This window comes from Puntigrus tetrazona, chromosome 8, assembly GCF_018831695.1.
Source record: "Puntigrus tetrazona isolate hp1 chromosome 8, ASM1883169v1, whole genome shotgun sequence".
Classification (NCBI taxonomy): Eukaryota; Metazoa; Chordata; class Actinopteri; order Cypriniformes; family Cyprinidae; genus Puntigrus; species Puntigrus tetrazona.
Genome location: NC_056706.1, coordinates 19,852,868 through 19,864,969, shown reverse-complemented (window position 1 = coordinate 19,864,969; position 12,102 = coordinate 19,852,868). Strand labels below are relative to the sequence as shown.

The 12,102-nt window shown below is 38.5% G+C and overlaps 1 protein-coding gene across 2 annotated transcripts in view; it reads left to right on the top strand.

Moving 5' to 3' along the window:
* Positions 1-12,102, top strand: part of pdlim2 (PDZ and LIM domain 2 (mystique)) — a 51,317-nt gene that overhangs the window by 24,609 nt on the left and 14,606 nt on the right. The window lies entirely within an intron of this gene.

The window sequence follows — 12,102 nt, the reverse complement described above, 5'->3', positions numbered from 1 at the left end:
CCACCCACCAAATTGTGATTTGGGGGTTAAAATATGTGCCATAGTCATTTTTGACATTGAGATCGAACCTGTCTTTAGTCAAACTGTTTGTCCCCCTTTTCAAATCTCATATCACATATGGCCTTTATTATAATTTACGCTCAATATGTTATTGCATACTGTTTTATAATGTACTACACTACTTGCCATTTTAAGAGAGTAAATAGAATCTGTAGCTATTTGTGCATAATGTAATGTGCTATTTTCACTTACTGTAAATAGCATCTATCACTATTTACAATAGCTGCTGTTGTCTGAAAAATCAAATTGGACTTGAGTCTAAAGGCTATTACTACTTCAACTGACAGAAAACAAGTTGACAATAGGATTGAATCGAAGATTTGGTGATGCTATCGAATAAGGACAGATTCACAAACAGTTTGTAAAATGCCAGTCATTTTTGACCAAATTAGTGGTTAAGAAAATAGTCCATCTTCTAAGCCTTAATTTTTTTTGGGATGAGATGTCTTGTACTATTAGTATTTATTATTATTATTATTTTTTTTTAAATAAGTCAGTAGCATTTGTTATAATTGACGATGGGACACCGTGAATTTCAAATGCTCATTCTTTTTTTTGTGCTCCGACAAATGAGTATAAAAACCCTTTGGTCTCGCAGGTTTATTATTCAGCGGGTGTTCAGTTTGTATACAGCGTGTGTGAATCAGTGCTGAACATGTGCAGTAACAGGTTGTCAGAAACGAGCGAGTGAGGTTGGAGAGATGAGGTCTGGTAAGTCTCAGCGCTGATGGGATCTGCAGCGGAACATTGACGTTAGTTCTGCCTCATGCATCTGAGGAGCTTCCATGTGTGCTCGTGCTCCTAGTACATGCTGCATCGAGTCTTCCCACGGAAGAGGATTGCTTTGCTCTGCTCCTGAGATGTGGCTCATAAATCCCTTTAGTCTCTGCCTATATATGACTTCATGGGAAGAGCAGGTTTTCAGTGGCACAAATGAACTGCTATGCCTCTTCGCAACGAGCTCCAGGATTGCACTCTCAGGAAATGAGATTATGATTTCCATCCGTTAATATCGTTCGCAATAAAAGGGTTAGCATTTCCAATATTTTCATAGCGGGCGGTGAGTATATAAACTTTGTAAAGGTCACCTCGCCGTGCTGACGTTCATGAGATGCAACCTGGAAGTGGTTAATTTAGTACATCATTGAAACAGTGTGCTTGACCTTTCTTGTAGTTTATTTTACCATGGGGTTTATTGGCGTCATTAAGACATCTTCGCTATCATGACTTATGTACTGGAATGAATGTATTAGTGCTATTCTCTGCTGACTCTTTAGCACGCTGGGATGAAAAAAAAAAATGGGAAGAACAGGCAATAATCTGAAGGGAAAGTGCTCCAGATTCTGCCCCAAAAGCTAAAATTGAGCAGATGAAGTTGTGGGAAAGTTATTGCGAGATATGTCTGCTATTCAGTAATAGTCTCAGTCCCACAGAAGTTTCTACAAGGCAGATGTCAGAGCAGGAAAAAACAGACGGGACCTTTGATGGCTGAAGACATTCCAGTCATTTTATCAGTGCTGTGGATGTTAAATAAACACACATTCGTGACACAGCTTATTAAACTCAATAACATCCCAATTCCCTTGTCAGAAACGCTCAGTCCTTTTAAAGACCAATGTTTGAATGCTTCTGACCGAAGCTCATGGGAGGTCTGGGAGAAGCAGCACGATGATGGTGACACTGAGCACTGGCCTTTATCAACAACAAAAAATCACAGTACGGACGTAATATGCTTTGAAAAGAATGAGAGGAATAGTTCATCCAAAAATGATAATTCTGTAATTTACTAGCTATAGCAACAGATTATCTCATTTGGACCTTTATAGCCCTGATAACGTGGATGTTTCCAAGACATCTAATCAATGTGAGTTTTCATCTGGACTCTAGTCACTCTCAGATATCAGAAGGACATTCAGCACATGTTTGTGCTAAAAGTGAATCTGCTTTTTGTTTTTTAAGGTCCAATTCTCGCAATTAACAAACCATTACCTGACGTCTAACTCAATAAACATCCAATTTGCTGCTTATCAATAGTAGTTAAGGTAGTTGTTAAATTTAGGTATTGGGTAGGATCAGGGATGTAGAAAACACAATAGGTTCTTTTATAAGTACTAATAAGTGGCCAATGGGATTCAATACCTTTACTGAAGTGTTACTGCTTTTCCTTAGGTGTTTCTACACACAACATTTGAAGTTAATCACAATAAAACTAAAATGGCAAATAGGTTTTTGTAAGTATTTCATAACAACAACATAATGATAACAGTGTGGAGTCTGGACAAGACATGGAAGACAGAACATTCTGTCTGTGACTGGACTAGAAAATATGATCCAGGACTTGTGAGTTTGGACTTGGACACGGAGTCTGGTACAGACATTAGTACAGGAACACTGAATGTAAATGCAAAAACAATGTCATTTTTAAAATGTTTTTTCGTCTTGTCCTTTGCCTTTTATTCTGTTGTCTTATCTCTTTTGTTGTCTTATTTGCTTCTTTTATTGTCTGGTAATGTTTTTGATTATCTTGTTTCTTGGGCTTGTTTTTATTTTTATTTCTTGTCATGTGTTGCTTTGTTGTTGTTTTTTTTATTAAAAGTAACTTTAATGGCAGTGCAGGCAACACATTGCTTTGGAAACAAAATGCAAAATTTTTTTGTAGTTTGAGCTTTTTTCAGTATGATACTGTTTTTTTGTCCTATTTTTCAAGAATATGGGATGTTTGTCTCAGAGTTCAGACCACATTATATGACAAAATAATTGCAGTACGATTTTTGTTGGCCCTATTGTACAGGCCCTAATCATACATTCTCTCACAGACACCCACCAGTGTACAAGGAGAGTGTGGTGTAGACGGAGCCATAGCCATCATGTTCAAGACACCCTACATGCATGGCACTTTTAGAGTATGAAATATCTCAGCCATTATTTTGACCCGCAGGCATCCAGCTTTGGGCCTCCCAATAAATCTGAGCCAACCATCCAGTTAACCCTGTTAATTTACTGCCGACACCAATCCAGTCCAAATTAGGGTCGTCACCTTCTGTTCTTAATCTCTCTCTGCACAATCAAAACATTTTTCTCATTCTTTATTCCTTCTTAGGATCTTTCTACTAACATGTATGTTACGGGGTTCAGCAGCATCTGTTTTTTAGATAGTTTTGCAACAGCGCACTGTTTTAGTGCAGGGATGAAAGGCTGGAGTTGGCCATGCCAAACAATGGATTAGATATATAAGGGAAAGTTCTGGATTAAATGATGCTGAAAGGCAGAAACAAGGAAGCAGCCAATGAGGTGTAGCAGTAGGGTTGATTTGCTGCCACGTCTGTGGTCAGAAACACTGGACACACAAACATACACATAAACAGTCGGCTTGCTCTTTACTGTCAGTGGCCTCAGAGCCTTTTATGTTCGTCTGTCATGAGGGTCTGTTATGGGGGACTCTGGTATAATTGTGGTATTTTTTTAGATCCCAGAAGGCACTTTGGTGCCAGAGAGGGTTAGGATCTTTCCCTGCATATTTGTGCTGGAATTTTAAGATCCGTTCAAGCTCTCTCCTCGTTTTTCATCCTCAAACTGGAATCCCTTCAGTCCTGCTCCTTCCTCTCTTCTTCTTCAGGGAACGCTTGCATTCTTTTACTCTTAGTTGTCTCCAGCACTTAACATAGAGAGTCTTGGCATGATGTCTTCTTAAGGGTGTGTGTGTGTGTGTGGTGCCACTGTCTCGCAGCTTATTCTGGAATTGTGAGGCCTGATGGCTTCTTTTTGTGTGGTTTGGCTGGAGAGATTAATGAAAAGCACAATGTGTTCTTAAAAATGACTTTTCTTTCTCTTTTCTTACAAATACATGCATGTTCCCAGAACTCATCAGGTGTTGTTTGGAAGGACGCAAACCACTGTGCATGACACTTTGAAACCATAGCTTGACGAGTTAGAAGCTAAATTCCTCAGTCCTTTGGTGAAAGTTAATATCGGTAACCAAAGAGTTGTTTTAATTAAAAACATTAAAGTGACTGCATCAAACTAAAGTACAGTAAAAACAATAAAACATTAATATTAAATGCATTATAGCAATAATCAGCTGTATTTGAAGGGATATTGGCGTACTTGCAAATGATGACAGATTACATTTATTTTTTTAAAATATTACTATATATTTATATATATATTTTTATTAAGTAGATAAAGCATCATGTTAAATTCTGACACTATTTCTTGCACTACTAGTTATTGCTAATGTAACAATGTATTGTCATAAATTATTTAAAAATGTTTTTTTAGTACACAAATTGTTGGATTTCACTTATGCAGTTGCTAATAAACAATTCTAAATGTACTAAAAGTGAATCATTAAGGAATTGAAACCCCTAGATTTAGGGACGCATCATATGTCATGCCATTTAACTTAGCGACCAATATTGCCCCATTTTTTACATTTACAGGTAAGCCAAAGTCATCATAGCCATGTACACTTCTATCATGGTGAACAGAAACTACAACAAATATAACTTAACTTTCCCATATACCTTCAAATGAAAGAAAATCCAAGGTGACCCTTCTATGACTTTACAAATCAAGTGATTGAAGTGTGTTGATCAGAGGTTTATCATTTTAATGTATGGTAAGGAAAAAGGTAAGGTAAAAAAGTATGGTGTTGTAAATTAACTTTATATGTTTTAAAAAAAGTTTCCTAAGAATCTGTAAAAAAGGAAAAGTTCACAACTGAAAAACCTCTTGGTTGGTGCCGTCTCTACTTTTAGTTAGTTTCTCCGCAACACTGTCCGTCACATTCATGCTCACGTACACACACATCTATGCCACCGTTGAGCTTTGCGCAGGGGGTCTTTTTCCTCTAATGGTCCTCTGTGATCTTTATAAAGCGTGGTTCAGGTAGAGGTATAGTCTCCAGAGAGTGAGCTAAAGGAGGAAAAGATAGCAGGAATATCCATTAGTCCCGCTTCAGGGGGTGTAGGGTATCCTGGGAAAAGTGGCGTGTACAATAAGAGCTCTGATGCAGAGCGTTCGAGGTGTGTGGTGTTGGTTTTCTCGCCCTTCTGAGGCACAGGCCCGTCCTTGTATGGCTGAGCCTGGTAGAGATGGGCTGTTCGTTTGGTCAGACCCTCCACTCCTCCCTCCTCACGTCCTGGCAGCCGTACAGCCACAGAGACGGCCATTGTACCAGTCTCCTCTCCTCCTCTTCTCTCTCTGTAGCGCTCTTTTCCTCTCCTCCATCGTTCTGTGAGAGGGTGATAGACGATGAGAAAGTGACATGAGCGAGACGCATAGAAGAAGGGTTTTAAGGATGGAGGAAGTCTGATCATGTTTCTGTTGAAAGACTGCACAAAGTGCTTTTGAATCCACTTCCTGTGCTAGCTGCAAAAATTTTTCCAGGAGCTTGAATATAATAGCTACAGCACTTTTAGGCCCATTTTGTGTATTTATTTTGGCATCCATATTGCCAGGTTACAGTGATCAGCACTGTCCACAAGAGCAGAGCGGCGCTGTGTAGATGTAGCGTAGGTCTGAGTTTTAGACTGAATGTTGAAAGTACTCCATAATTCTAACTTAATATGTATTTTACTTGCATTTTAAAAAAAGGCTGTCGGGTCTGATGCAAGTGACAAACTGATTTATTCAGTAAATATACCTGAATCCTGATGAAATGAAAGCACATATGTCAAACCTGCACTGCATAATATAACTGAATCATAGCTTTTTTGAATTCATAGTAGCGTTATGCATTATGATGATTTAAGGGTTAATGAAGTGGTTTATTTCACTTATACTACGGTTGTCACACCTCAAGACATTGATCAGGTGATATTTCAAGGTATTTGTCTAGTTTTTGTACTTAAAATGCTAATGTGAGTAGATTTATTTATTTTGCATCATATCCAACACCTCCGTTGTTGATTCCAAAACGTAATTTTAGATCTAGTAACGAAGGCTTGAACTGTTGGTAGCAGATATGCAAATGCAGTTAATAACTAAGTTGTGTGTGTGTGTGTGTGTGTGTGTGTGTGTGAGAGGGAATGGTTTGGCTAATAGTGAAACAGTGCTGTTGTTTCCTTGCTTGTGAGTTGTTTAAGTTGATGTTACAAATAATAGCTGTAATAGAATAGCTCTAACAACATTAGCGTGTATGTTAATGTGTGTGCGTCTCTGAGGGAGAGTGGGAGAGATATAGATAGAGAGTATGTGCTTGCCGTACATAATTAAACATGGAAATGAGCTGCCGTTTTGGTTATTTTGCTGTTGGAAGACCGTTGAAATAATAGAAACCATTTGGAGAAATCATATAGAAGTGCAATGCGGTCAAAGAGCTGCCTGAAACTACATTCGCTGTGCGTCCGTCAGATTCAAGTAGTAAATCATCGTCCCTGTAGTAAAAATAGATTTAATATATCATACATCCTTAGACAATGGCCTCATGCATATCATGGATTCTTGAACATGGAATCAAAGACTGTAGAAATACAAAGATGGTTCCCTCTTATACTTATGAATGAGAGAAACTGCTACACACAATATAGTAAAATAGTAAATGAAATGAAATGCCTTAAATGAAAGAGCCAATTGCTGATGGGTAAAGTCATTGCATCACTTCAGTGGCCGTTGAAAGCTCCGATTCCCATAGAAACCTGAGGCTAGACCAGCCAGTGCACAAGCACAGTTAAGCTCGATGTCTGTGCCTTAACTGATCGAACTTGATTAAATAAGCTTTCTTTGTAAATGCTAATTTAGCGTAATAAAAACTGTCAGGTTGCAGTTAATTTCAGAATTGGTTGCTGATTTGAAATATGTCATTTAATTGCAAAAGCAGTAAGCAGTTTTTGAGATCACCCCACCCCAGTTGTTTAGATTCATTCTGATTTTATTGATTATCTGATTTTACATTATGCCTGCTGTTGTAGTCCTGCTGTTTTTTTATTTTTTTATTTTTTTAAATGATGATGAAAAGGCTTATTTTTCTTTTGAACTGTGAAGTGATTTACTTTAGCTCAATAGGTTTTGCAACATAGTTAAAGTTTGGTCAACCTTTGCAGATTATATAACATTTTGAGGTTAACCTGTAATCATACAGTAACTGTAAGGACAGGCAAAGCAGGCAGTTTTACTTAAGGATATCAAGTTTTCTTTCTAGTATAAAATAGAGAAAGGGCCTTGAACATTAATATAGTGACCAGTTGTAGTCTGGACTACATTTTACCATATTTGTGTAAGATATAAATCTTAAAACACATGTCAAGTCCTTTCCACCATCTCTCCTCAGCTTAACACTATCCCTCATCTTCCCGAAGAGCTATCATTTGGGAATATTCATGTTTACTGCACACACACATTGAGGAGAGAAGTGTGTTCAGTCCATTAGGATATGCCCATGGTGATCGTGCCGCTCTCGGGAGAGGGATGTGCAGCCAAACCTAAGAGTGGCTTTGGCAACGGATCACACCCTCCACCATTGCTATTAGTGCCCAATGGCCCAGCTGGGTTGCCTGTGATGACCGTTTTGTGGTTGCTGAGGGTTGCCATAGTGGCAGGCCGCATCCTGTGAAAGGGCTTAAGGGTTCAGATATAAATAATCAATGCAGCAAGCTGGTACCTGTGCACAAACTGCATTTAGGAAGATTCTATCAAACTGCTTTCCAAGCTGCAAGCTAATTTAATGTGGTTAAAAATAGGTATAGTTACGTTCAGGAATAGCAGCAATATAAGCTACCATATAAAGAAAACCTTAAACTAACTGCACTAAAGTTGCCTAATCTTAGCATCCTTTTAAATGTGTATATATATGCATCAGTGATATTTTAAGATGGGTGCCAGCTTTTTTTATTGCCATTGTAAAGAACCTTTCACATCCATGGAGTCACTAGCTTCCAGATGACATTTTTTTTCGGACAAAATGGAATGTTGGAAGATTGTGTGTTGAGTACATTTCGGCACGCTTGTCTTATAAAGTTTGTATGCTTTATATAGTGAGCAATACAGATCACAATTTCTCTTTCCATTCGCTGTTTTATAAACCACCATGCTTTAAACTCGTCGGTAAAAACTTAAAAAACTTAGTTCTTAAAGTGAGCTTTAGCATGTTTGGTGATTTTTGATTGCTGTCTTACACTATACTTATCAATTATTTGATGTGTCTTTAGCGTAAAGAACATTTTAAACAATCTATTATTACTTGTTTCACTGTCAAGAACCTTTTTAGTCTACCATGGATATTAAAGTTTCTTCATTGGACCACAGATGCCAAGAACCTTACTTTTTAAGAGTGTGAGAATTTATAAAATACCACTGATCTACCACTCATCAATAAATAAGTTAAATGTAGCAATAAACAACATGCTCCTTGTTTAATTAATGTTTAGGTTTATTTAGAAGAGGGAGTTAATCTGCCATATTGCACTCTTGTTGTGGTGTGAGGGGAACTAAACTACATCTTAAATACTAAATAAAGCATTTACAAACATTAAAGAATATAAACATTATTTCTAAATAAGATGTCTCTTCTATATTAATGTCACTCATCAGTGTATTTTTGATCTGGGGCATCTTTAAGTCAGATTCGACTTATTTCATAAAATAGGGCGCGAACATAAAGTATCAGGAGAATATAATGGGAATGTGACGTTTGCATTCATATCACGCTCATTTCCTCAGTTAAAGCCTCGTCTCTCATTTGTTTCACTCGGTGTGGTTCAGTGGCAGAATTCTGGCTTGCTCATTTTCTTTTATCTCTCATTTTTCCCCCCTCTCTCAATGAGTGGAGCTGGGTGGAGCGGCCCTGCTCTCCTGTATTTAGTGCATGCGTGTTTGTGCCTGCTGGAGTTCACTCTCTCGGGGGTGTGGCTCACTGGAGCGCTCTCTTGCGGTCTCTGCCTCAGAACACAAATAAAGGCTTGGCCCGCAGCGCACGGCCCATCAGTTGCTGTTCCAGCCTCAAAACAAGTCTCTTTCCCATCAGCTTCCTCTCTTTCTTAGACTTCTCCTCGTGGAAGATTTAAGAAGACTAAAATCATTTTTGGCTTGCTTTGTGTTGCCCTCCCACCTCTCTTCCTTTTTCTCACTTCCTCAGACGCTCCAGAGGGACAAAGTGCTATTTCAGGTTGGACTTGAAAACATGGGGCTCTGTGTTGAACTTGGCTAGCGTTTCAGTTGCTATTGATAATTATAGAGGTTTATCACAATTTCAAAATCACCGTACCTTCCCAAGGCAACTGATCTTAAAAGACCCAAACCTGCCAGGGTTTATAGGGCAGCTTGGTCCTGTACAAAAGTGTACTGTTGATTTTTATTGTCGTTTTACTGAATAGACCTGAATAGAGTGGCAACTTTTTTTACAAGGTGTCAAGGTAACCGAGAATCTTGTTCTTGCTCACATCAGACTCCAAATATTATTTAACCGAAATGAAATTTGAAAAAAAAAAAAAAAAAAAAAAAAATCACTGGCATTACTTTTTTAATTGTGTGTCATTTACAAAGACAAAACCATATATAATTGCATTACTTAATTTTTGGCATAAGAATGATCTGAAATGTTGCTGCTGATTATCCGTATCCACACTTGTGCACATCTAATCTAGTATACTCTCCCTTAATGAAGCTGTAAGTTTGTCTAATTATGCTAAATGTTTGAGAACAATCTTTATGACTTCAATACAGTTTTTTTTAATATCCTTTCCAGCACAGTATAAATAGCACTTTTATTAAAAAATGCTTTCGGTAAAGCACAAGCAGCTTGTTCGGGTTGTGACCAACAAGAACAGGCCACCTTCAGTCAGAATGACAATAAAATGATTATAATGACATTTAGAAACCTCATCAGTAAATCTTAACGGAATCAGAATGGAAGAGAATAAGGACAAAGGTTTATTGCTTGGAAAAAAGTATTTGTGATGGCATAAGGCCCACCTGACAGCTTCCTTAGAAACAGTTCACCCAAAAATGAAAATCGATCCTCATGTCGTTCCAAACCTTCAAGACCTTTGTTCATCTTCAGAACACAAATTAAGATATTTTTCATGCATCTCTAACCCTCCATAGACAGCAAGGATCCCTACACACTGAAGACTTAGAAGTAAGAACATTGTTAAAATAATCTATGTGACATCAATGGTTCAACCGTAATTTTAACAAAACCACAAGAATATTTTTTTTGTGCACAAAGAAAACAAAAATAACTAATTCATTCAGCGATTCGTCTCCTCCATTTTGGCGAGTATCGCACAGATACAGGTTGAGTAATTAATAGAATGATTATCCTTTTAATGTGTCAGAGACTTTCTGAAGGAAAGAAGAGGTCGAGAGACACACAAAGGAAAATAAAGAAAGTGATGCCGAGACCAGAAGTAGAGAACAGGAGACAGTTCATCCAGGTGGCTCCTATCAAGCAGTGGTTTATTAAGCTCACTGATTACTCCATAAACTCCATCTTCTCTGTCAGGCAGCAGGGCTGACGGTGCTTTAGATGGAGCTGATTATCTCTATTAGCATGAGTGATGCAGAGCCTCTCTCAGCCGTTGAGACGGACTTTCAGCTTTAATTCAGTGGCTTGTTGTTTTTCTTCAGTCGTTTTTTTTCCTCCTCATCCTTCATGCCGCAGTAGACCACATATCAGATCTTGCCTCTGTTTGGACGCATGCCCTCTTTTCACCGGGTTAATGGTGAATTACAATTTATATCTTTCAAAATGTGTATTATTTCAAAATTCAGACCCATTTCAGGTCCCTCTGTTCTGAACGTACACTTTAATGTACGTGTCAGACACTGAACTGACATTAAACACGCTTCAAGCTTCTATGCCTCGCATGTGAAGCATTTCATACGCAAAAGAGCCCTTAAAACAAGAACAATTGCTAGATATAAGATTAACTTCTCACCTGAGAGGACAGTCAAACATGGTAAGTAGCGGTGAGTGTTTTAGTCACTCAGTTTCCCGCTTTCTGGGGTTAGATTCAGATGTGAGACGGGGGTTTTGGACTGTAATAATCTTCATGATGAGGTTCACAGCTTTAACAAGGTCTTAATGAATACCAGATGCCTAATGAGTTTGATTCCCGGCCACAGTTGGACCGCTTTCACACTCTTCATTAGCACAGAAGTGTGTGCTCGTATTGTCCAGCATGCTATGCACTCTGAGGCTACTTTATTAGGTAGCGCTGGTTATGACCACCATGCCCAAGAACAACCTGAATTCCTTGTGGCGTTCTCAGGGGAGCTGAAAATATGCCCTTGGCATTGTTCTCCTGACGATTTTCCGTGTAACGGTTTTTGGCCACATAATCGCAAACGTCACGGTTTACCTCGTTTACAGCCGGCGCTATTTATTTCTGAATGCGGAGACAGTAAAACAAGCTTCACAATAGGGAAAAACTTAGCTTACAGAGCGGCCTGTGCTTAATTCAGCACCTGATGTTGAACATGGTATCTGCCACATTTTACTCTGGTGAAAACTGGCCCAGGTCTGCACAGGCTCACTTTGCTTTTACCAAAAACCTCTCAACCTTTCTGACTCCAAGGACACTCAGTTCAAACCATATTCAAAGATATTTCTCTGCATTAATGACAAAGCGGTTTATTTTTTATTTATTACTTTTTAAAATTGAGGTTGCATTAACACATTTAATATATATTGAAACTTTTTAAAATGTAGTGTATAGCCTTGAGGTCAACTAATCAATAACATACCATCCCAGATTCGGCTAAATATGCAAACCGTGTCTGCGTGTTGTTTGTTGTAGATGTATGAGGCATTTCCTTTTGGTTATTTGTTGTACTTTTGGTTTAGGTTTGAGTTAACACACATGTTCCTTTCAGCTGCGTAGTTGCCTTTACATGATTACACACAATAACATTATGTTGTGACTCTGTTGGGTCAGGACCATGTCACGGTGTCTGCAGCAGCGACACACTAACACATGCTTAGACTTTGCCTGCTTTGTTTGTCTGCACATGCTGAACGTCTGTGTCTGATGTACTTTTAGTAAATGTGCGGGTCTGTACGGCACACTCGCATGCAAATCGTACACATCTGAATGAGATCAG